Source organism: Aethalodelphis obliquidens, unplaced genomic scaffold, assembly GCF_003676395.1.
Source record: "Aethalodelphis obliquidens isolate GAN/ISIS:26980383/991018 unplaced genomic scaffold, ASM367639v1 scaffold7, whole genome shotgun sequence".
NCBI lineage: Eukaryota > Metazoa > Chordata > Mammalia > Artiodactyla > Delphinidae > Aethalodelphis > Aethalodelphis obliquidens.
The window spans coordinates 27,525,912-27,548,367 of record NW_020837951.1 but is presented as its reverse complement, the minus strand read 5'-3'; positions in this window follow the sequence as shown (position 1 = coordinate 27,548,367).

Here is a 22,456-nt window from a genome sequence, read left to right as displayed (position 1 = left end):
GTCCAGGCTGCAGACCAGAAAGACTTGCTAGCTAACTCCCACAGGAGGTGTTAAGGGCCAGGGACCAGATCCCATTTGTCATTGTACCCTCAGCACCTAGTGCAGTGCCTGACATGGTAGACTCTCTATGTTTGGTGAATCAATGGGTTAACACTAAAATCATATGATAGTGATGGTTTTACATAGTCTGTAGTTACTATATTTGTATATTGGCCATTAGGAACAATGTATATAATTGTTCCCCTATTATGGGTCCAGTTTCTTTCTCAGCTACTCTTTCTGCTATCCTTAAAAGGACCCGGATAAAGAACCTCATCCAGTATGGTTTAAAGAAGCACCAGGAACCACAAAGATTATAACACCAACAGACCTTGGTTTGAATTCTGAATCTACATTTATTTGCTATATAACCTTGAGAAAATTACTTGACCTCTCCAAGCCTCAGTGTCCTCAATTGTAAAAAGAGGATAATAATAACTACCTTGTAGTGTTGTTATGAGAATTAGGGATTTATTATGCAAAGCACCTAATACAGTTCCTGGATCTTTTTCTATTTACGCCTGTCCTTGTTTCCAAAAGGATTTAAAGTGGTTTAAAAAGTTACCTATTTCTGACTTACTTCACTCTGTATGACAGTCTCTAGATCCATCCACGTCTCTACAAATGACCCAATTTCGTTCCTTTTTATGGATGAGTAATATTCCATTGTATATATGTACCACATCCTCTTCATTGTCATACAGAGTGAAATAAGTCAAAAAGAGAAAAACAAATATCGTATATTAATGCATATATGTGGAACCTAGAAACATGGTACAGATGAACTGGTTTGCAGGGCAGGAATAGAGACACAGATGTAGAGAACAAACATATGGACACCAAGGGGGGGAAAGTGGGGGGGGGGGGATGGTGTGATGAATTGAGAGATTGGGATTGACATGTATACACTAATATGTATAAAATGGATAACTAATAAGACCCTGCTGTATAAAAAAATAAATAAAATAAAATTCAACACTTCAAAAAAAAAGCAAATAGCAACTGAAAAAAAATAGATAATAAGAACCTTCTGTATAAAACAATAAATAAAATTCAAATATTCAAAAAAAAGATTACCTAAAAAAGTTACCTATGATGAAGTAAATAAATTTAAAATAAAGTGGTGGTGAGGCTGTTCAAGATGGCGGAAGAGTAAGAAGTGGAGATCACCTTCCTCCCCACAAATACATCAGAAATACATCTACATGTGGAACAACTCCTACAGAACACCTACTGAACGCTGGCAGAAGACCTCAGACCTCCCAAAAGGCAAGAAACTCCCCACGTACCTGGGTAAGGCAAAAGAAAAAAGAAAAAAACAGAGACAAAAGAATAGGGATGGGACCTGCACCAGTGGGAGGGAGTTGTGAAGGAGGAAAGGTTTCCACACACTAGGAAGCCCCTTCACTGGTGGGGACAGGTGGTGGGGGGAAGCTTCAGAGCCACGGAGGAGAGCACAGCAACAGGGGTGCAGAGGGCAAAGCAGAGAGACTCCCGAACAGGGTATCGGTGCCGACCAGCACTCACCAGCCCGAGAGGCTTGTCTGCTCAGCCGCCAGGGTGGGCAGGGGGTAGGAGCTGAGGCTCGGGCTTCAGTCAGATCCCAGGGAGAGGACTCGAGTTGGCTGCGTGAACACAGCCTGAGGGGGCTAGTGCACCACAGTTAGCCAGGAGGGAGTCCGGGAAAAAGTCTGTAACGGCCTAAGAGGCAAGAGATTTTTCTTGCCTCTTTGTTTCGTGGTGCGCGAGGAGAGGGGATTAAGAGCGCCGCCTAAAGGAGCTCCAGAGATGGGCGCGAGCCGCGGATATCAGCGTGGACTCTGGAGACGGACATGAGACGCTAAGGCTGCTACTGCAGCCACCAACGGGCCTGTGTGCAAGCACAGGTCACTCTCCACACCTTCCCTCTCAGGAGCCTGTGCAGCCTGCCACTGCCAGGGTCCCGTGATCCAGGGACAACTTCCCCGGGAGAACACACGGTGCGCCTCAGGCTGGTACAACGTCACACCGGCCTCTGCCGCTGCAGGCTCACCGTGCATCCGTACCCCTCCCTCCCCCCAGCCTGAGTGAGCCAAAGCTGCCTAATCAGCTGCTCCTTTAACCCTGTCTTGCCTGAGCGAAGAACAGATGCCCTCAGGTGACCTACATGCAGAGGCCGGGCATAATCCAAAACTGAACCCCAGGAGTTGTGCAAACAAAGAAGAGGAAGGGAAATTTCTCCGTGAGCCTCAGGAGCAGCAGATTAAATCTCCACAATCAACTTGTACCCTGCATCTGTGGAATACATGAACAGAAAACAAATCATCCCAAATGGAGGCAGTGGACTTTGGGAGCAATGATATATATATGTTTTTCCTTTTTCTCTTTTTGTGAGTGTGTATATGTATGCTTCTGTGTGTGATTTTGTCTGTACTGCTTTGCTTTTACCATTTGTCCTAGGGTTCTGTCGGTACGTTTTTTTGTTTTTTTGTTCTTTTAGTATAGTTTTTAGTGCTTGTTATCATTGGTGGATTTGTTTTTTGGTTTGGTTGCTCCTTCTTTCTTTCTTTCTTTCTTTTTATTACTTTAAAATGTTTTTGGTTGTTTTTAATAATTATTTTTTATTTTAATAACTTTATTTTATTGTATTTTTTTTTCTTTCTTTCTTTCTTTTTTTTCTCCCTTTTATTCTGAGCTGTGTGGATGACAGGGTCTTGATGCTCCGGCCGGGCATCAGGACTGTGCCTCTGAGGTGGGAGAGCCAAATTCAGGACATTGGTCCATCAGACACCTCCTGGCTCCACGTAATATCAAACCGCGAAAGCACTCCCAGAGATCTCCATCTCAATACCAAGACCCAGCTCCACTCAACGACCAGCAAGCTACAGTGCTACACACCCCATGCCAAACAACTAGCAAGACAGGAATACAACAGAGAGGGTAGAGAGGCTGCCTAAAATCATAATAAGGTCACAGACACCCCAAAACACACCACCAGACGCAGACCTGCCCACCAGAAAGACAATATCCAGCCTCCTCCACCAGAAAACAGGCACTAGTCTCCTCCACCAGGAAGCCTACATAACCCACTGAACCAACCTAAGCCACTGGGGGCAGACACCAGAAACAACAGGAACTACGAACCTGCAGGTTGTGAGAAGAAGACCCAAAACACAGTAAGTTACGCAAAATGAGAAGACAGAGAAACACACAGCAGATGAAGAGCAAGGTAAAAACCCATTAGACCAAACAAACGAAGAGGAAATAGGCAGTCTACCTGGAAAAGAATTCAGAATAATGATAGTAAAGATGACCCAAAATCTTGGAAATAGAATAGAGAAAATACAAGACATGTTTAACAAGGACCTAGAAGAACTGAAGAGCAAATAAACAATGATGAACAACACAATTCATGAAATTAAAAATTCTCCAGAAGGAATCAATAGCAGAACAACTGAGGCAGAAGAACGGATAAGTGACCTGGAAGATAAAATAGTGGAAATAACTACTGCAGAGAAGAATAAAGAAAAAAGAATGAAAAGAATTGAGGACAGTCTCAGAGACCTCTGGGACAACATTAAATGCACCAACATTAGAATTATAAGGATCCCAGAAGAAGAAGAGAAACATAAGGGACTGAGAAATTATTTGAAGAGATTATAGTTGAAAACTTCCCAAATATAGGAAAGGAAATAGTCAATCAAGTCCAAGAAGTGCAGACTCCCATACAGGATAAATCCAAGGAGAAACATGCCAAGACATATTAGTCAGACTATCAAAAATTAAATACAAAGAAAAATATTAAAAGCAGCAAGGGAAAACCCACAAATAACATACAAGGGAATCCACATAAGGTTAACAGCGGATCTTTCAGCAGAAACTCTGCAAGCCAGAGTTTAAAGTGATGAAAGGGAAAAACCTACAACCAAGATTACTCTACCTAGCAAGGATCTCATTGAGATTCGACAGAGAAATAAAAACCTTTACAGAAAAGCAAAAGCTAACAGAATTCAGCATCACCAAACAGCTTTACAACAAATGCTAAAGGAACTTCTCTAGGAAGGAAACACAAGAGAAGGAAAATACCTACTATAACAAACCCAAAACAATTAAGAAAATGGTAATAGGAACATACATATCGATAATTACCTTAAATGAAAATGGATTAAATGCTCCAACCAAAAGACTTAGACTGCCTGAATGGATGCAAGAACAAGACCCATATATATTCTGTCTACAGAGACGCACTTGAGACCTAGGGAAACATACAGACTGAAAGTGAGGGGATGGAAAAAGATATCCCATGCAAATGGAAATGAAAAGAAAGCTGGAGCAGCAATTCTCGTATCAGAAAAAATAGACTTTAAAATAAAGATTATTACAAGAGACAAAGAAGGACACTACATAATGATCAAGGAATCAATCCAAAAAGAAGATATAACAATTGTAAATATTTACAGGAGCACCTCAATACATAAGGCAAATCCTAACAGCCATAAAAGGGGAAATTGACAGTAACACAATCATAGTAGAGGACTTTAACACCCCACTTTCACCAATGGACAGCTCATCAAAATTAAAATAAATAAGAAAACACAAGCTTTAAACGATATATTAAACAAGATGGACTTAATTAATATTTATAGGACATTCCATCCAAAAAAAGCAGATTACACTTTCTTCTCAAGTGCTCATGGAACATTCTCCAGGATAGATCATATCTTGGGTCACAAATCAAGCCTTGGTAAATTTAAGAAAATTGAAATCGTATCAAGTATCTATTCTGACCACAATGCTATGAGACTAGATATCAATTACAGGAAAAATCTGTAGAAAATACAAACACATGGAGTCTAAACAATACACTACTTAATAAACAAGAGATCACTGAAGAAATCAAAGAGGAAATCAAAAAATACCTAGAAACAAATGACAATGAAAACATGACAACCCAAAACCTATGGGATGCAGCAAAAGCAGTTCTAAGAGGGAAGTTTATAGCAATAAAATCCTACCTTAAGGAACAAGAAACATCTCATATAAACAACCTAACCTTACACCTAAAGCAATTAGAGAAAGAAGAACAAAAAAACCCCACAGGTAGCAGAAGGAAAGTAAACATAAATATCAGATCAGAAATAAATGAAAAAGAAATGATGGAAACAATAGCAAAGATCAATAATACTAAAAGCCGGTTCTCTGAGAAGATAAACAAAATTGATACACCATTAGCCAGACTCAACAAGAAAAAAAGGGAGAAGACTCAAATCAATAGAATTAGAAATAAAAAAGGAGAAGTAACAGCTGACACTGCAGAAATACAAAGGATCATGAGAGATTACTACAAGCAACTATATGCCAATAAAATGGACAACCTGGAAGAAATGGACAAATTCTTAGAAAAGCACAACCTTCCAAGACTGAACCAGGAAGAAATTGACAATATAAACAGACCAATCACAAGCACTGAAATTGAAACTGTGATTAAAAACCTTTCAACAAATAGGAATCCAGGACCAGATGCCTTCACAGGCGAATTCTATCAAACATTTAGAGAAGAGCTGGCATCTATCCTTCTCAAACTCTTCCAAAATATAGCAGAGGGAGGAACACTCCCAAACTCATTCTACAAGGCCACCATCACCCTGATACCAAAACCAGACAAAGATGTCACAAAGAAAGAAAACTACAGGCCAATATCAGTGATGAATATAGATGCAAAAATCCTCAACAAAATACTAGCAAATAGAATCCAACAGCACATTAAAAGGATCATATACCATGATCAAGTGGGGTTTATCCCAGGAATACAAGGATTCTGCAATGTACGCAAATCAATCAATGTGATACACCATATTAACAAACTGAACAATAAAATCATATGATCATCTCAATAGATGCAGAGAAACTTTTGACAAAATTCAACATATATTTATGATAAAAAAAAAACCTCCAGAAAACAGGCATAGAGGGAACTTACCTCAACATAATAAAGGTCATGTATGATAAACCCACAACCAACATCATCCTCAATGGTGAAAACCTGAAACCATTTCCACTAAGATCAGGAACAAGACAAGGCTGCCCACTCTCACCACTATTATTCAGCATTGTTCTGGAAGTTTTAGACACAGCAATCAGAGAAGAAAAAGAAATAAAAGGAATCCAAATTGGAAAAGAAGAAGTAAAGCTGTCACTGCAGATGACATGATACTATACATAGAGAATCCTAAAAATGCTACCGGAAAACTACTGGAGCTAATCAATGAATTTGGTAAAGTAGCAGGATACAAAATTAATGCACAGAAATCTCTGGCATTCCTATACACTAATGATGAAAAATCTGAAATAGAAATTAAGGAAACACTCCCATTTACCATTGCAACAAAAAGAATAAAATATCTAGGAATAAACCTACGTAAGGAGACAAAAGACCTGTATGCAGAAAACTATAAGACACTGATGAAAGAAATTAAAGCTGATACAAAGAGATGGAGACATGTAACATGTTCTTGGATTGGAAGAATCAACATTGTGAAAATGACTATACTACCCAAAGCAATCTACAGATTCAATGCAATCCCTATCACTACTACCACTGATAGTTTTCATAGAACTAGAACAAAAAATTTCACAATTTGTATGGAAACACAAAAGACCCCGAATAGCAAAAAGAATCTTGAGAAAGAAAATCGGAGCTGGAGGAATCAGGCTCCCTGACTTCAGACTATACTACAGAGCTACAGTAATGAAGACAGTATGGCACAAAAAAAGAAATATAGATCAATGGAACAGGATAGAAAGCCCAGAGATAAACCCACACACATATGGTCATCTTATTTTTGATAAAGGAAGCAAGAATATACAGTGGAGAAAAGACAGCCTCTTCAATAAGTGGTGCTGGGAAAACTGGACGGCTACATGTAAAAGAATGAAATTCGAACACTCCCTAACACCATACACAAAAATAAGCTCAAAATGGATTAAAGACCTAAATGTAAGGCCAGACACTATCAAACTCTTAGAGGAAAACACAGGCAGAACACTTTATGACATAAATCACAGCAAGATCCTTTTTGACCTACTTCCTAGAGAAATGGAAACAAAAACAAAAATAAACAAATGGGACCTAATGAACCTGAAAACCTTTTGCACAGCAAAGGAAACCATAAACAAGACAAAAAGACAACCCTCAGAATGGGAGAAAATATTTGCAAATGAAGCAACTGACACAGGATTAATCTCTAAAATATGCAAGCAGCTCATGCAGCTCAATATCAAAAAACAAACAACCAAATCCAAAAATGGGCAGAAGACCTAAAGAGACATTTCTCCAAAGAAGATATACAGATTGCCAACAAACTCATGAAAGAATGGTCAACATCATTAATCATTAGAGAAATGCAAATCAAAACTACAATGAGATATCACCTCATACCTGTCAGAATGTCCATCATCAAAAAATCTACAAAGAATAAATGCTGGAGAGGGTGTGGAGAAAAGGCAACCCTCTTGCACTGTTGGTGGGAATGTAAATTGATACAGTCACTATGGCTAACAGTACGGAGGTTCCTTAAAAAACTAAAAACAGAGCTACCATACGACCCAGCAATCCCACTATTGGGCATATACCCTGAGAAAACCATAATTCAAAAAGAGTCATGTACCACAATGTTCATTGCAGCTCTATTTACAATAGTCAGGATATGGAAGCAACCTAAGTGTCCATCGACAGATGAATGGATAAAGAAAATGTGCCACATATATATAATGGAATATTACACAGCCATAAAAAGAAACGAAATTGAGTTATTTGTAGTGAGGTGGATGGACCTAGAGTCTGTCATACAGAGTGAAGTAAGTCAGAAAGAGAAAAACAAATACTGTATGCTAACACATATATATGTAATCTAAAAAAAAAAAAAGGATCTGAAGAACATAGGGGCAGGACAGGAATAAAGACACAGATGTAGAGAATGGACTTGAGGACACAGGGAAGGGTAAGGGTAAGCTGAAACGAAGTGAGAGACTGGCATATACATATATACACTACCAAATGTAAAACCGATAGCTTGTAGGAAGCAGCTGCACAGCACAGGGAGATCAGCTCGGTGCTTTGTGACCACCTAGAGGGGTGGGATAGGGAGGGTGGGAGGGAGACGCCAGAGGAAGGAGATATGGGGATAGATGTATATGTATAGCTGATTCACTTTGTTATAAAGCAGAAACGAACACACCATCGTAAAGCAATCATACTACAATAAAGATGTTAAAATAAATAAATAAGTAAAATAAAATAATGCAGTAAAAATTTCAGAACAAAGGGAAAACAAATATAGTAAAAAACAGTAAAAGTAGGAATGTGCCTGCTTGCACACAGTGAGGCATAAAATAAAACATTGGTGTTGGTGGTAACAGTCTGTACTAATTATGTTAGTCGTCATTGCTGCTGTCATTATCTCTGCCTGCGGGGTTCCAGTCATCCTTCAACTCCCAAGTAGAGACTAGCTCTACTAGATAGTAAACATAACATAAAACCTCAAAAGGTAAAACAGCGTGGTACTGGTACACGAATAGACAGACCAAGAGAACAAAACAGAATGCATACGAGATTTAGTATATGATAAAGTTGCATATGTATGTGCATAAAGTTTATGATAAAGTTTAGTATATGATAAATATGCAAAATTTTGAAAACCTCAGATACAGATGTATAAACTAAAGCAATGACACGTTAAGTAACTTGCCAAGTTCCCACAGCTAGTAAATTACACAACTGGGATTGAATGAAGCCATTCTGATTCCAGAGTCCATTTTATTTACCGCTAAACAATAATATTAAGTTTAAAAAGCAAAGTTCAGACAAGTAAATATAATATGCTACCTTTGGGGTAAAAAGGAAGGGAGAAAGAGAAAAAATTATTTATGTTTGCTTGTGTATGCATTCAAAATTCTGGAAGGACATGAGAAACTAATAGCCATAGTTACATTTGGAGAGCATGGGGATGGGCAGAAGAGAAATGGGGGTTAGGAGAGGTATATATATTTATCAGTTTATTTTAAAATATATGCATATATATTTGAACTATATGAATGTATAACCTGATTCAAAATTAAAATACAAAAACAGAATGAAAATGCTCACCCTGGGCAAATCTTTTCAGACCCTTTTCCAAACACAGTAAGTCCACCCCTCTTCCATGTTACTCTATCACCTGTGCCTACATTTTTTTCTGACACACATCATGTTGCACTGCCCTCATTTATGCTCCACTTCCCTGCTCACCTAGCCCCCTCAAGCTCTGAGCTCTTCGAAGGCAAGTCTGTTTCTTTCATTCTTGTATCCCCAGCACATAGTGCAGCCCCTGATGTGTGGCAAGCATCCAGTACATGGGGAAGTGAGAGTGGGAAAAGAGAAGAAGGGGGGCAGGCAGACCAGCCAACTTTGTGGCATTAGCACTCTGGAAAGGGGAATCAACGGGGGCCTTCACGTAAAACTGGGAATTTGAAGAGGAAGTGAGGAGAGAGGAAAATACAGCAACCCTTGCAGAAAAGGTGTAGCCAACCCAACTAAGGCAAAGGGGTAAAAAGGGTACTTTGGGCCAGTGCTAATCAGGGGAGAATGAAGAAGGTGAACCCCAACTAAGGAAGAGATGAGAGCTGAGGCTGGCCCTGGAAGGGCAGGGAACAGAGAACAAGACAGAGACCCAGAAGCGAGTACTCTCAACCACAGGAGGTTCAGCTGAAGACTCCCTACCCCTCTGATAACTGAAAAGAGGGCAGAGGACACGTGAAAGATTGAGGAGACTGGAGGAGACTCTCAATTTGTATATGCCAGCCACACATTTGATCTGTTGCTTTCTGTTCATTTAAACTCTGCATATACTTACCTGAGGGTTGAAGAGAGATTCAGGGATTGAGTCATGGATGTATTCTCCCCAGTGGAATAAATCCCAGATTCCATAGGCAGGGGAACTGGCCCACTGCAGTCAGACCATTCCCACCCCTGCAAAACTGGGCTTCTGTGGATAACTGTGCATACCCTGATACTAGGATCCACATAAATATTTCATTATTTGATTGTGTTAATCATCAAAACTGCACAGATTCAATAGTCTTTTTTTTTTTTTTTTTTTTCTGGCCACACCCCGTGGCTTGCGGGATCTTAGTTCCCCGACCAGGGACTGAACCCAGCCCTGGCAATGAAAGCGTCAAGTTCTAACCACTGGACCGCCAGGTAATTCCCAATAGTCCTTATTTTAGATATAGGCACTGGAAAAGGTAGAAGTGAAGTGAAACAATGTCTGCAATTTGCTTCAAAAAAATAACAAAATAATTTGTAAAATAAGAAGCTTGCACTGTCCAAACAGTAGCCTTTTAGGAAGAGAATGTGTGTTATGCTACGGATGCTTCCCCTTAAAAGGCAAACCAGTTAAATGAAAAAGTAAACTCCTTCCTAAGTACAGGAAATGTTCGCAGAAGAAATTTTATTTCATTGCTTCAGCCCTAACTGGTATTAGCAAATACTGCAAAGTAATGAAAGAGGTCATTAAGAAGGAACTAGAAACACCTTTCAATGTTATGGGGGGAAAAACCTTAACATCTTTATTGGAGTATAATTGCTTTACGATGGTGTGTTAGTTTCTGCTTTATAACAAAGTGAATCAGCTATACATATACATCTATCCCCATATCTCCTCCCTCTTACGTCTCCCTCCCACCCTCCCTATCCCACCCCTCTAGGTGGTCACAAAGCACTGAGCTGATCTCCCTGTGCTATGTAGCTACTTCCCACTAGCTATCTATTTTATGTTTGGTAGTGTATATATGTCCATGCCACTCTCTCACTTCGTCCCAGCTGACCCTTCACCCTCCCCATGTCCTCAAGTCCATTCTATACATCTGCATCTTTATTCCTGTCCTGCCCCTAGTTCTTCAGAACCTTTTTTTTTTTTAATTCCATGTACATGTGTTAGCATAACGGTATTTGTTTTTCTCTTTCTGACTTACTTCACTCTGTATGACAGACTCTAGGTCCATCCACCTCACTACAAACAACTCAATTTCCTTTCTTTTTATGGCTGAGTAATATTCCATTGTATATATATGCCACATCTTCTTTATCCATTCATCTGTCGATGGACACTTAGGTTGCTTCCATGATCTGGCTATTGTAAATAGAGCCACAATGAATGTTGTGGTACATGACTCTTTTTGAATTATGAAAACCTGTCATCTTAATTATATTCTGCCACCTAGTGACCAAGGAAATTTAACATACTTGCTTAGCCAGGCTCCAAGAGAAGAGAGAACCGACCTCCACCACCTGGAGGCCACAGCATGGTGTCCCACAAGCGTCTGGTGCACGGAATCCTCTCAGCTTGGGCTCACAGCTCCAGGAGACACTTGCAAATACGTCAACAGCCAAGGGTGCTGTTCAATCTGAGGCTGACAGACTTCACATAGAGCCCCAAGGTCCACCCTCTGCCATTCAACATGGTCCACTGGCCCCTTTGCTACCTCTTGACAGTTGCCAAAGGTTTCAAGGGAAAACAGCAGAAGACTGAAAAGGCCCGCTGAAACTGGCCATTTTCATCCTGAAGTTCTACCGTCAGGAAGAAGTGGAAATACTATTATCTCCTTCCCATGAATTGCATAACTTTTACTCACAAATCTCTGTGCTCATACAAGATGTGGGCACAAAAACTCCCATTAATTCCGGAATGTAAATTGAAGGAGTGTATGTTTTTGTTTTTTTGCGGTACGCGGGCCTCTCACTGTTGTGGCCTCTCCCATTGCGGAGCACAGGCTCCGGACGCGCAGGCTCAGCGGCCATGGCTCACGGGCCCAGCCGCTCCGCGGAATGTAGGATCTTCCCGGACCGGGGCACGAAACCGCGTCCCCTGCATCGGCAGGCCGACTCCCAACCACTGCGCCACCAGGAAAGCCCAAGGAGTGTATGTTTTAAAAGGACATTCAGCACACGGCTATGCACGCGGCTTCTGAGAAGCTTCTTGTCCAGCGAGCTCCGTCCCTCAGAAGAGCCGCCCCATAATGCACTGCATGGCAGGCAGCCGGGTGGGGGCGGGTCCAGGGCAGGAAGTAGAAGTGTGGCTCCTCTGGCTGGCTCTGGGACCATAGGGTGTCTGTGCAAGTAACAGAATCTCAATGTTTTCTCAGAGGTCTTCAGGTTCTGCTGCCATTCCATTGGCCATCTCAGTCCATTTGCGGAAGACCATTGGTGTTAAAGCAGTAGCATTTAATAAGGAGCTTGATCCTGTACCGAAACTTTTCGTGGACAGGATTAGAGACTATAAATCTATGCAAGCAGCATCTGGAGGACCTTCTTGGCCCAGAGGATCAGCAAAAGCTGGAGAGGGAGCTTTTCTCAGCTTTAACATGTTTAAGGTAAAGTAGACACGAATATGTTCCCTAACTTCAAATCTGAAGATCCCAAATTTGAAAACATCAAAAAGCCCCAGTCCTGAAGAAATAACATAAAATTAATCTTGTTGTTTGTTATGTATGGATTCGTTGTACAACTAATTAGTATCAGACTAAACTTGTAAAAAAAAATAGTGCATCCAAAGTTATTCATCTTAGATTTATTTCTGTCCCCCATCTCACCCCCTCCAAAAGATTTAAAGGACTTAAAGTAAGAACATACATAATGAAATTTCAAATTATAAATTAAAGCAGAAACCAGAACACAAAAGGAGAAACATAGCTGAGACACAATTCCGTGGTAAGAATCATCTGGGGAGAATTTATTACCAAAATACTATTGATACTCCAAGACCTTGCTGCTCAAATTGTGGTCCCAAGACCAACAGCATCAGTGTCATCTGGGAGCTTTTCAGAAATGCAGAATCTCAGGCCCTACCCCAAACCTGTTGGATCAGAATCTGCCTTTTAACAGGATTCCCAGGTGTATGTATGTAAAGTTTGTGAAGCACTGATCTAGGGTCCCCCCATAAAGACTGAGATTCAGGAGACCTGGAGTAGAGTTTAGGCGCCTGTAGGTTTTAAAGCACCCACAGCTGATTCTCATTAGGCTCATTAGGCAAGGTGGGAGTTATTGCTATAGGTGAATATCAAATATAGTTTTGAACTTCCTAGTATACAAAGTAAAATCAGAAAAAAAGTAAGCATAATTAGTTCTTCAATGGGAAGCCAAGTATTTTAAGAGTTTTTCCTGTGAGACTTTAAGAATAAAGTACATAACGACCCAGTGGAAAATGTTCTCAATGTCTTCTTTTTGTACCTATTGTTGAACAAACAGAATTTGGTTATGTCTTATAAATTAATAAATCTGAAGGTATAGTATCAAAATAAAGCCTCAGTGAAGGCAGTTCTAAAATGGGGCTAAGCTAGTAGTCTAAGTCAGAGGTCAGCAAACTTTGTGACCTGCCTTATAAATAGTTTTATTGGAGCACAGCCATCCTCATTCAATTTACATATTGTCTATGAATGCTTTTACACTATAATGGAGGAGATAAGCATTTGCAACAGAGACCATATGGTCCGCAAAGCCTAAAATATTTACTACCTGCCGTTTACAGAAAAAAGGTTGCCATGCTGTGCTCTATATGCTTCCCCCGGGGAGAACACAGCTTTCAGTCTTCCCAAGAACATCACTTCTCCTAGGCGGCTTCTGATAGGAATTAGAGATTGTACAGTAATGAAAGCATAAGAATTCATTTTTTGGGTTGGTCGTTGATAAACTGGCACTCAAAAAAAAATTCCGCACTTGTTATGTTTTCCAATTTCCATGGTATAAATCACACCTCAACCTCAGCACTATTGACATTTTGGGCTAGATAATTCTTTGGGGCTGGGGGGTGTCTTGCATAGCAGGATGTTGAACAGCATCCCTGGCTTCTACCCACTAGATGTCAGTATCAACCCCCCAGCTGTGACAACAAAAAATGTCTCTAGAGATTGCCAAGTGTCCCCTAGGGGGCAAAATCACCCTCATTGAGAACCACTGGTGTAATTACTCCTGCTCTGATCAATTTCAAGCTACCAATTTGACATCACTGACCATGGATATGAGAAGAGATGTGTACAGTCTCACGAGCCAGTGAGAACCGTCTCCAGCATACAACTGCGTGAGAACATACTTGCACAGGTAGTAATGTCCTTGCCTTATTTAAAAAATTGAGGTACCTAGCCAGGATCTCTACCTGAATCAAAAGTTACCCCTTTCTGGGCTTCCCTGGTGGTGCAGTGGTTGGGAGTCTGCCTGCCAATGCAGGGGACGTGGGTTCGTGCCCCGGTCCGGGAGGATCCCACATGCCGCGGAGCAGCTGGGCCCGTGAGCCATGGCCACTGAGCCTGCACGTCCGGAGCCTGTGCTCCGCAACGGGAGAGGCCACAGCAGTGAGAGGCCCACGTACCAAAAAAAAAAAAAACTTACCCCTTTCCCACAGAGATGGATCTACTGGCAAAATTATTTTTTTCTTCATAAAGTGGCCTCGATCCCGCCACACAAAGTTACGTCCCACAAAGCATGGTTGAGATTATTTTGAAAGAGAAAATATCAAAAGCAGATGTTAACTGTCACCCCAATGCTTATTAAAAACTCTCAATAATATATCAGTGAATCATGTGACTTCCTAGTGGATTTGGCTGAATGAATTAGCCCCAAGAAAACTGAATGGCTGGACTTGTTATATGGACATGGGTCCAGTTTTATTGTGATTGTTGTTTTTGTTTTGTTATTTATTTAAATCGATTTTGGGAAATATCTGCTAATGGTAGTGACATTAGCTTTGGAATACCTTGCATCAAAAGCACTGACAATGGTTAATTATTCAGAACCAATTACTGAGGTCACTCTTTAGCCATGACATTAAAGCATATTGTCAGCACCCAGGAAGGCACTTACCCTCCTGTTCTGGGAGGATAGGCATCCATATTTATCTATGGTTTGAGACTCATTAGGATATAAGACTATTCCTATCAATTCTGAATTTGTTAGGGGTATTAACATACAGATTTTGTAGAATCAGCCATAATGTAGTGTCTGTATTAAGTTCGTGATGCTTAGAGTGACAGACCAGTCGAAGTCAATAATATTATTCTCGCCAGATTTCTGCACAATGATCAGTTACCACCTCTGCAATTTCGTTTCACCTTCCTAGCTGTGGCCTCCTTGGGTTCCCTGGATGATTAAAGAGACCAAGAGCAATTTGGCTCACAGAATCATAAGACTTTTGTCAACTTTGTGATAGCCCCTAGTATCATGTGATTGACAGTGTGACCGATCAGACACATCTCTAAATTCAAGATGCACGTGCACGCACACATATACACACACCACACACATTGAACCATCTACAAATTTGAATTTCACCTCCAGGCTGAAGCTACTACTTTTCAAGGGTCTCATCTGATTGTTTCACCTTCCTGTGGGATCTTGGCCTCTTGTGACATATTGTTAACATCTGCTGACAAGCATCAAAAAGTATCCAGGTAGGGCTTCCCTGGTGGCGCAGTGGTTGGGAGTCCGCCTGCCGATGCAGGGGTCGCGGGTTCGTGCCCCGGTCCGGGAGGATCCCACGTGCCGCGTAGCGGCTGGGCCCGTGGGCCGTGGCCGCTGAGCCTGCGCGTCCGGAGCCTGTGCTCCGCGGCGGGAGGGGCCACAGCAGTGAGAGGCCCGCGTACCGCAAAAAAAAAAAAAAAAAAAAGTATCCAGGTAGATTTAGGTGCTCCCAACATCTTCGCCTCTAGATATTACTTAAGTATTTGTATCTTCTCCAATAGAGAGCAACAATAAATAAGATAAATGCCAAAATCTATACATCAAGTTTGGGAAAACTGAAGAATCCCACTTGAATTAGAAAATACAACTGCAAAACATTGAGAAATTCTAATTATCATAAGGTGACCTTTTACAGTGATTTTACATACACACATAAGATGTAAGAACTATAAGTGCACTGTAGGTTAGGATATGATTGCAAATGCCCCTTAAGCTGGGTGAGTATAACTCACCTCAAATCCATTGGAAATATCCTTTGAATAGCTTATCTCTAACAAATAATGTAGTAAATATGCCTAAAGCCCATTTGCTCTGCATATAAAATTCTGTCCTGGAAACCCAAACAAGAATTTTCTTTAAAATGAGGCTAGCACAGGGGCTTCCCTGGTGGCGCAGTGGTTGAGAGTCCGCCTGCTGATGTAGGGGACACAGGTTCGTGCCCTGGTCTCGGAAGATCCCACATGCCGTGGAGCGGCTAGGCCCGTGAGCCATGGCCGCCGACCTGCACGTCCGGAGCCTGTGCTCTGCAACGGGAGAGGTCACAACAGTGAGAGGCCCGCGTACCGAAAAAAAAAAATGAGGCTAGCACAAAGACTAAAGGAAAATACAAGAAACCACATAAGTAAAAATGGAATTTTGAGGACTAGAAATTTTCCGTTTGTAAAAATCAAACGGCTTCTCTTTTGAGTGTACCTAGATTGAATTGTACTTGAGGAGTTAATGAAAAGTGTTTAATAAGGATCAGAGGCCACAAAGAAGAACAGACTTTGAAAAAAATACAGCAAAATAAAACCTTTATCTAGAGCTTTAAAATGGATTTGAGAGGAGTAATTAGCAGACTCTACCAAAAATGTAGTGCAAGGTCTACAAAATCTGAGGTAGTTGTGAGGAATAATTCTAGACATCAGTTGAGATCTTTACTTCCACTCTCCTCATAATTATGTTCATTATAGATTCTCAAGTCCAAAGTCAAAGTCTTACAGAATTTATAATACTCAATTTTTTGAATGATTGTATCAATCAGGATAGGATAGGTTTTATGGAGATAACCCCAAAATTTCAGTGACTTAACATTTCTTTCTCACCCACATGACCAAAAGTGGGTTGGTAGGAGGTCTCAGCCACCATAATCACTTAGATGGTAGAAGTTTCATCTCAACGTGTACTTCTACCATCTCCAGAGTAGCAGAAAGAGATCATGCAAACTGCACACAAGCTCTTGCAGATTCTGTCTAGAAATGTCCCATGTCACTTCCATTCCATTCATCAAAGCAAATCATATGGCTACATCCAATGTCAAGGGGAGTGATGAGTGAAAGGGGAACTGGAATAATGGTAAGCAGCCCTAATGACTACCACAGTGACAAGATGTATTTTAGCATATAAATGTCATGACTCTTTGAGTCACCTCCTACTACTTCCCCCTTCAGCTGTGTAGAATTCTGTGTTTGTATAAGGCAGACATAAAGACTTTAGATCCCATAAATCCTAATAAACCTTACCAGGAGAGCAATTCAAATTGGGCCCCAGTTAAATGTTCTAGGAAATCCAACACAAAATGGAGGGTATTACTCAGAATTCTTTGGGCTCCAAGAGATAGAAATCCAACTCAAACGAGCATGGGCAAAAACGTTAACCAAATTCAAAAAGAGCTAATGGCAGACTTCCCTGGTGGTCCAGTGGTTAAGACTCCACGCTTCCAGTGCAGAGGGTGCAGGTTCAATCCCTGGTGGGGGAATTAAGATCCCATATGCCGTGTGGTGCATACCAGGCCTCAAAGTGAGACTGGATTTGGGGACTTAAATACTGTTAGTCCTTCCTCGCTCTGTTTTTCATCTCTGATGCTCTCTGCTGTGTCAGCATCTCTTTCTCGAGCCAGCTTCTCCAAGCAGGGAGATGGAAGGGAAATATGACCCTAGGGAGCTCTAGGCTTACAACCAGAAAGGAACTAGGGGCTTCTCCTCACCAGCTCTACTTAGAAAGATCCTAGGGAAACCACTCAAGTTGTGCACAACCAAGTTTGTGATTTTCAAAAATTACTCTGGCTGCTAATTGGAGAATCGGCTGGACAGAAGCAAAAATTCAAGCACCACATGACCTTGCTGTCCAATTCCTTAATGAAATTCTCTTTTCCCTTGATATCTGTGACACAGAAACATTATGGGTCTCTTGTAGAGGCTAAGAAGCCCTTTAGTTTCATTTCTGTTCTTATCACAGATCATCTCTTGGGTTTTTCATGAACTACAAACATTGGGGAGAGTAATCCAGCATATTACTATTCTGAGCCTGAGGCCGGACCTCAAATGGAAAATTTTCACAGACTGATCCTGGGGTATTTCTCCTTTCCATACTTAAATCCTAACCTTATAGTTACAACGTGCTTCTCTGCTGAACCTGCTGTTACTAATTTGCTCAAAAACATCCACTGCTTCTTAACATTCATTTATTTAAATAAAAACTTCTCAGGTTCTCCACAATACTGCCTCAATTTACTTTCCCAAGCAGTTTTTTTTCCATTTTTACTACCCAAATATAGGTGAACTCCTTTTCACAGAATACAAAATATCAGATGTGTACAGAGGAAAATGTGGTAGCCCCCCTCTAGCCAGTTTGGCAGTGAAATGAAGCAGAACCCTATGGTCCTCTCCCCCACCCGCCATGTCCTCTGCCTGCCTTTTGTCTGTAGAAAAACTTCAGTCAAAGAATAAATTTAATCAGAGAAATGAGAAAATGCAGAAACAAAGAAAAAGCAGTCAAACAGGACAAAATAATATTTTAGTCATTAAGCAAAGTCAAGGACCTTTAGTTCCTCCTCAAGGACTATAGATAATATCCTGAGCCATATTCTTTGAGCTGTTATATAGATACACAAACCCACACCATATGGAAGAAGTTAACTACATGATGACCAGACTGTAGCCATGACATAATCTGCTCCATCTTGCACAATTCCGAGAACTGGCCTCAGAGAAATAGGAACAAACCGACCCTGGAACTGAAGGTTAACTGTACTTAAAACAATCAAGATGATGTTGATCAGACCACCTCATGACTAACTGCAAGGTGATTGTCAGAATTGACTGTGCTGTTCTTCTTGTGGCCCCCTCCCTACGCCTGTGCACCCCTGAAACTCCCCTTTAAAAGCTCTTGCCCAATGACTGTCAGTGAGGAGTCGGCCTTTGGAGAAAAGTTTGCCCTCTCCCCCCTCCCCCGGTTGCTGAGCTCCGAAATAAAGCAAACTTTCCTTTCCACCAACCTCGCCTCGTATTGGCTTTCAAATGGCAAGCAGCCGACCGACTTTCGGTAACAGAGGGTGTTTTCCAATCTCCCTTCGATGCATTTATCCTATATATGTAAGAAAATATGGAAGTCTCGTTCTATAAATATAACAGGAATTATGTAATATGTATTGTTTGGCCAGTTGCCAAATACTCTAACACATATGCTATTATTACTTAACATATGCCTTACCTTTCCATTTCAATATGTATAGCTTCCTCGTTCTTTTTAAAGACAACTGGTACTCATAAGGTAGATACAGTATGGTAAAGGTCCACAATCCTTTAAATGCAGTTCCAGATTCCAAAACATTCTGAAAACTGAAAGTTTTTGGAAAGTTGGCAGCAAATTCATTTGGTGGTAAAACTTGACCTGAACCAACATGAAGCTTTTTAGAGTCTTTATGTATCTTACTTAATGAATATTCATAATTTTTATTGCAGAAATAATAATGTGTTTCATTAGGGCATGTTGCCCCAGACCCCACTAGTGATGTTGCATAATAAATAACAAATAGTTCTGACACATGAAACATCTACCCTAAGAGTTTCAAATAAATGATTGTGATCCTATAGTTTAGGGATTTGGGTCCGTGTGTGTGTATGTGTGTGTGTGTGTTTGCAGTTTCTTAAAAGAGTTTATGAACTATGTAAAACTTACTACTGCTGCTAATTAACATTTATTGCATGCTCATTATATTCCATACACTCTTCCAATGTTTTCCCTAAACTAATTAATGCAATCTTCACAACAATACTATAAAGTAAGTATTATTATGATCTCCATTTTACAGATAAGAAAAACTGAGTTGCAGAGAGGCTAAGTCATTTGTACAACTTCTACAGTTAGTAATTTAAGCAGCCAAAAATGAATCTAAACCAGTTTGGCCCCAGAATTTGTGCACTCAACCCCTTGTGCTATTTTGCCTTTATGCCCTCTGAGAATAACGTAGCAAACACTTAGCCAGATCTGAACATTTTGCCCCATTTGCTTGACGTCGTTTTTTAAAAATGAAGCATTACAAATATATTAGAAACCCTTGTATCCCTACCCAATCCCATTCTCCTTCCTTCCAGAGGTAACCACTGTCTTCAATTGGTGTTTATCATTGTATGCATGTTTTTATACTTTTATATAACATATGATATTGTTTTACATATTTTAAACTTTCCATATGGTAGGGAGGTGGATGTACCTGAAAAAAAAAAAGGCTCATAGGGCTTCAAACTACTAATATTCTATTTCAAACCAGATAGTGACTGTATGTGTTCATTTCCTTGTCACTCTTTGAACTGCAAATGCATTTGCATTTGGAATTTTATATCTATAATGCTTTTAAATGTTTTTAATTAGCATTAATATTAATAATATTGTACTATTAAAAATTATACCCAGTTATTCAATCAAACACTAATCTAGTGTTGCTGGGAAGGTATTCTTTAGATGTGATTACCATCTATAATCGGTTGACTTTACATAAAGGACATTATCCTGAATAATCTGGGTGAGTCTTACCCAATCAGTTAAAAAGTTTTAAGAACAGAGCTGAGGTTTCCCTGAGAAAAAAAATACATATTTCACCCGTGGACTTCAGCATCAGTTCCTGTGCCGGAAGTCCAAGCCTGCCTTTCCTGACAGCCCGCCCTGCAAGTCTCAAACTTGCCTAGCAAGCCCCCTCACTCATGTAAGCCAATATTCCTTGCAATAAAATTTTCTACACACTCATATCCTCCTGGACACATATCCTGCTATATATCCTACTGGTCTGTTTCTCTGGTGGAACCATGACTGTCACAGGACAGAAAAAATATTGGAAGATAATGGCCAAAAACTTCCCAAATTTGGTGAAAAACATTAAGTGACAGATCCAAGAATCTCAACAAAACCCAAGTAGGGTAAACAAAAAGAAAACCACACCTAACAGAGTTCAAAGCCAACGACACAGAAGCACCCTATCAACTCACATTGCTAGGACATACAGAAGAGAATCAGATTTGGAGTGCATTCTGAACTGTCCTGTCTGTAGGACTTGGAGTGGCAAGCCCACCTGGAGAGACTTGCAGAAGTCCTAAGGCACTGGTCTAATTTAAATAGTCTAAATCTCTAGAGGTAGTTAGATCCTGAGATAGGTTCAAGTCCTGAGAGTCGGTGGCAGGTGCTTCCCCCCACAAGGGAGGAGATTTAGATGTCAAAGGTTTAAATAAAGAAACATACCTTCGGATGGAATCAAGGCTAAGAACTGGTATTACATGTCAAGATACAATGCACTTTCTACTACTCTCCCCCAGAACTTAACCTACCCATCCAATCACAGAGAAATCTGGACAACCTCTGCTCTCACCCAACACATGCCGCCTAAAACCTTACATTGTGGCAAAGAGTAGAGAAAGCATGCATACCCAGTGATCTACTAGTTCAGAAGAGAGAAGCAAAAAATGTGCTAAACCACCATGCTTAGTACCTTTGCCCAAGCTTACCAACCACATAGGTTACTCTCCCTCTCTCAGGAAGGATGAGAAAAGAAATAGAGAGAAATGTTCTACCTTGGTAGTAGAGTAGAAATTTCTTCCCCTGTGTAGAAACATGGGGAGAAATAAATTGGTCTTTTCTCCCAACTAGATTATATATTTCTTAAAGTCAGAAAATTGACCTTATATAAACTTCTGTGTCTATCACAGTTCCAAGCAGAGAGCTGGACATATAATAGACAGCAAGCAAATATGTATCAACTTAACCATTCTATATTCAACGTGTGTGCATGTTTTGAAGACTAAACGTAATTTTAATATATTCTAATTTTACCCATTATTTGAAGTGTGATCTACAACTTATAAAACATTTACATATACATTATCTCATTAAGTCTTCACAGCAACCAGTATCATGAATGAGGAGAATGAGGCTCAGAAGGGTGACACAATTTGCTTGAAGTCACACAGCTAATAAGAACCAAAGTCGAGACTAAAATCCACATGATCTCTGATGCAATTCTGCCTCCATCATACCGTTGCTATTTATTTGTTAAGCATCTTGATGTCCTTTAAGAAGAAAAGGATGTTGCCCATGAAGCCCAAGGCAGCAGCTGTATCCCCAGCTGTCAGAAATGCTTCCACCAGGTTTGGCAACAGCTGTCTCAGCTTGACATCTCACTGGGTTCCTGTCAGAGCCACACCTTGGGGAGTGACAAGTTTAATGAAGAAAAATTCAACCTTCCACCTGAACTCCTAGCTTTGCAAATGCAACTGACATCTGACAAGCCTGGAGGCCCTCACTGCAGGGAATGGGGTGACCCCAGCCTCTCAGCTCATAGATTATGTGTTTGGCTGCTTTCTCTGCAATTGGCTGGCAACATGTGTGCCCTCTCCAGATCTTACTTCCTCGTCCCAATGCTAA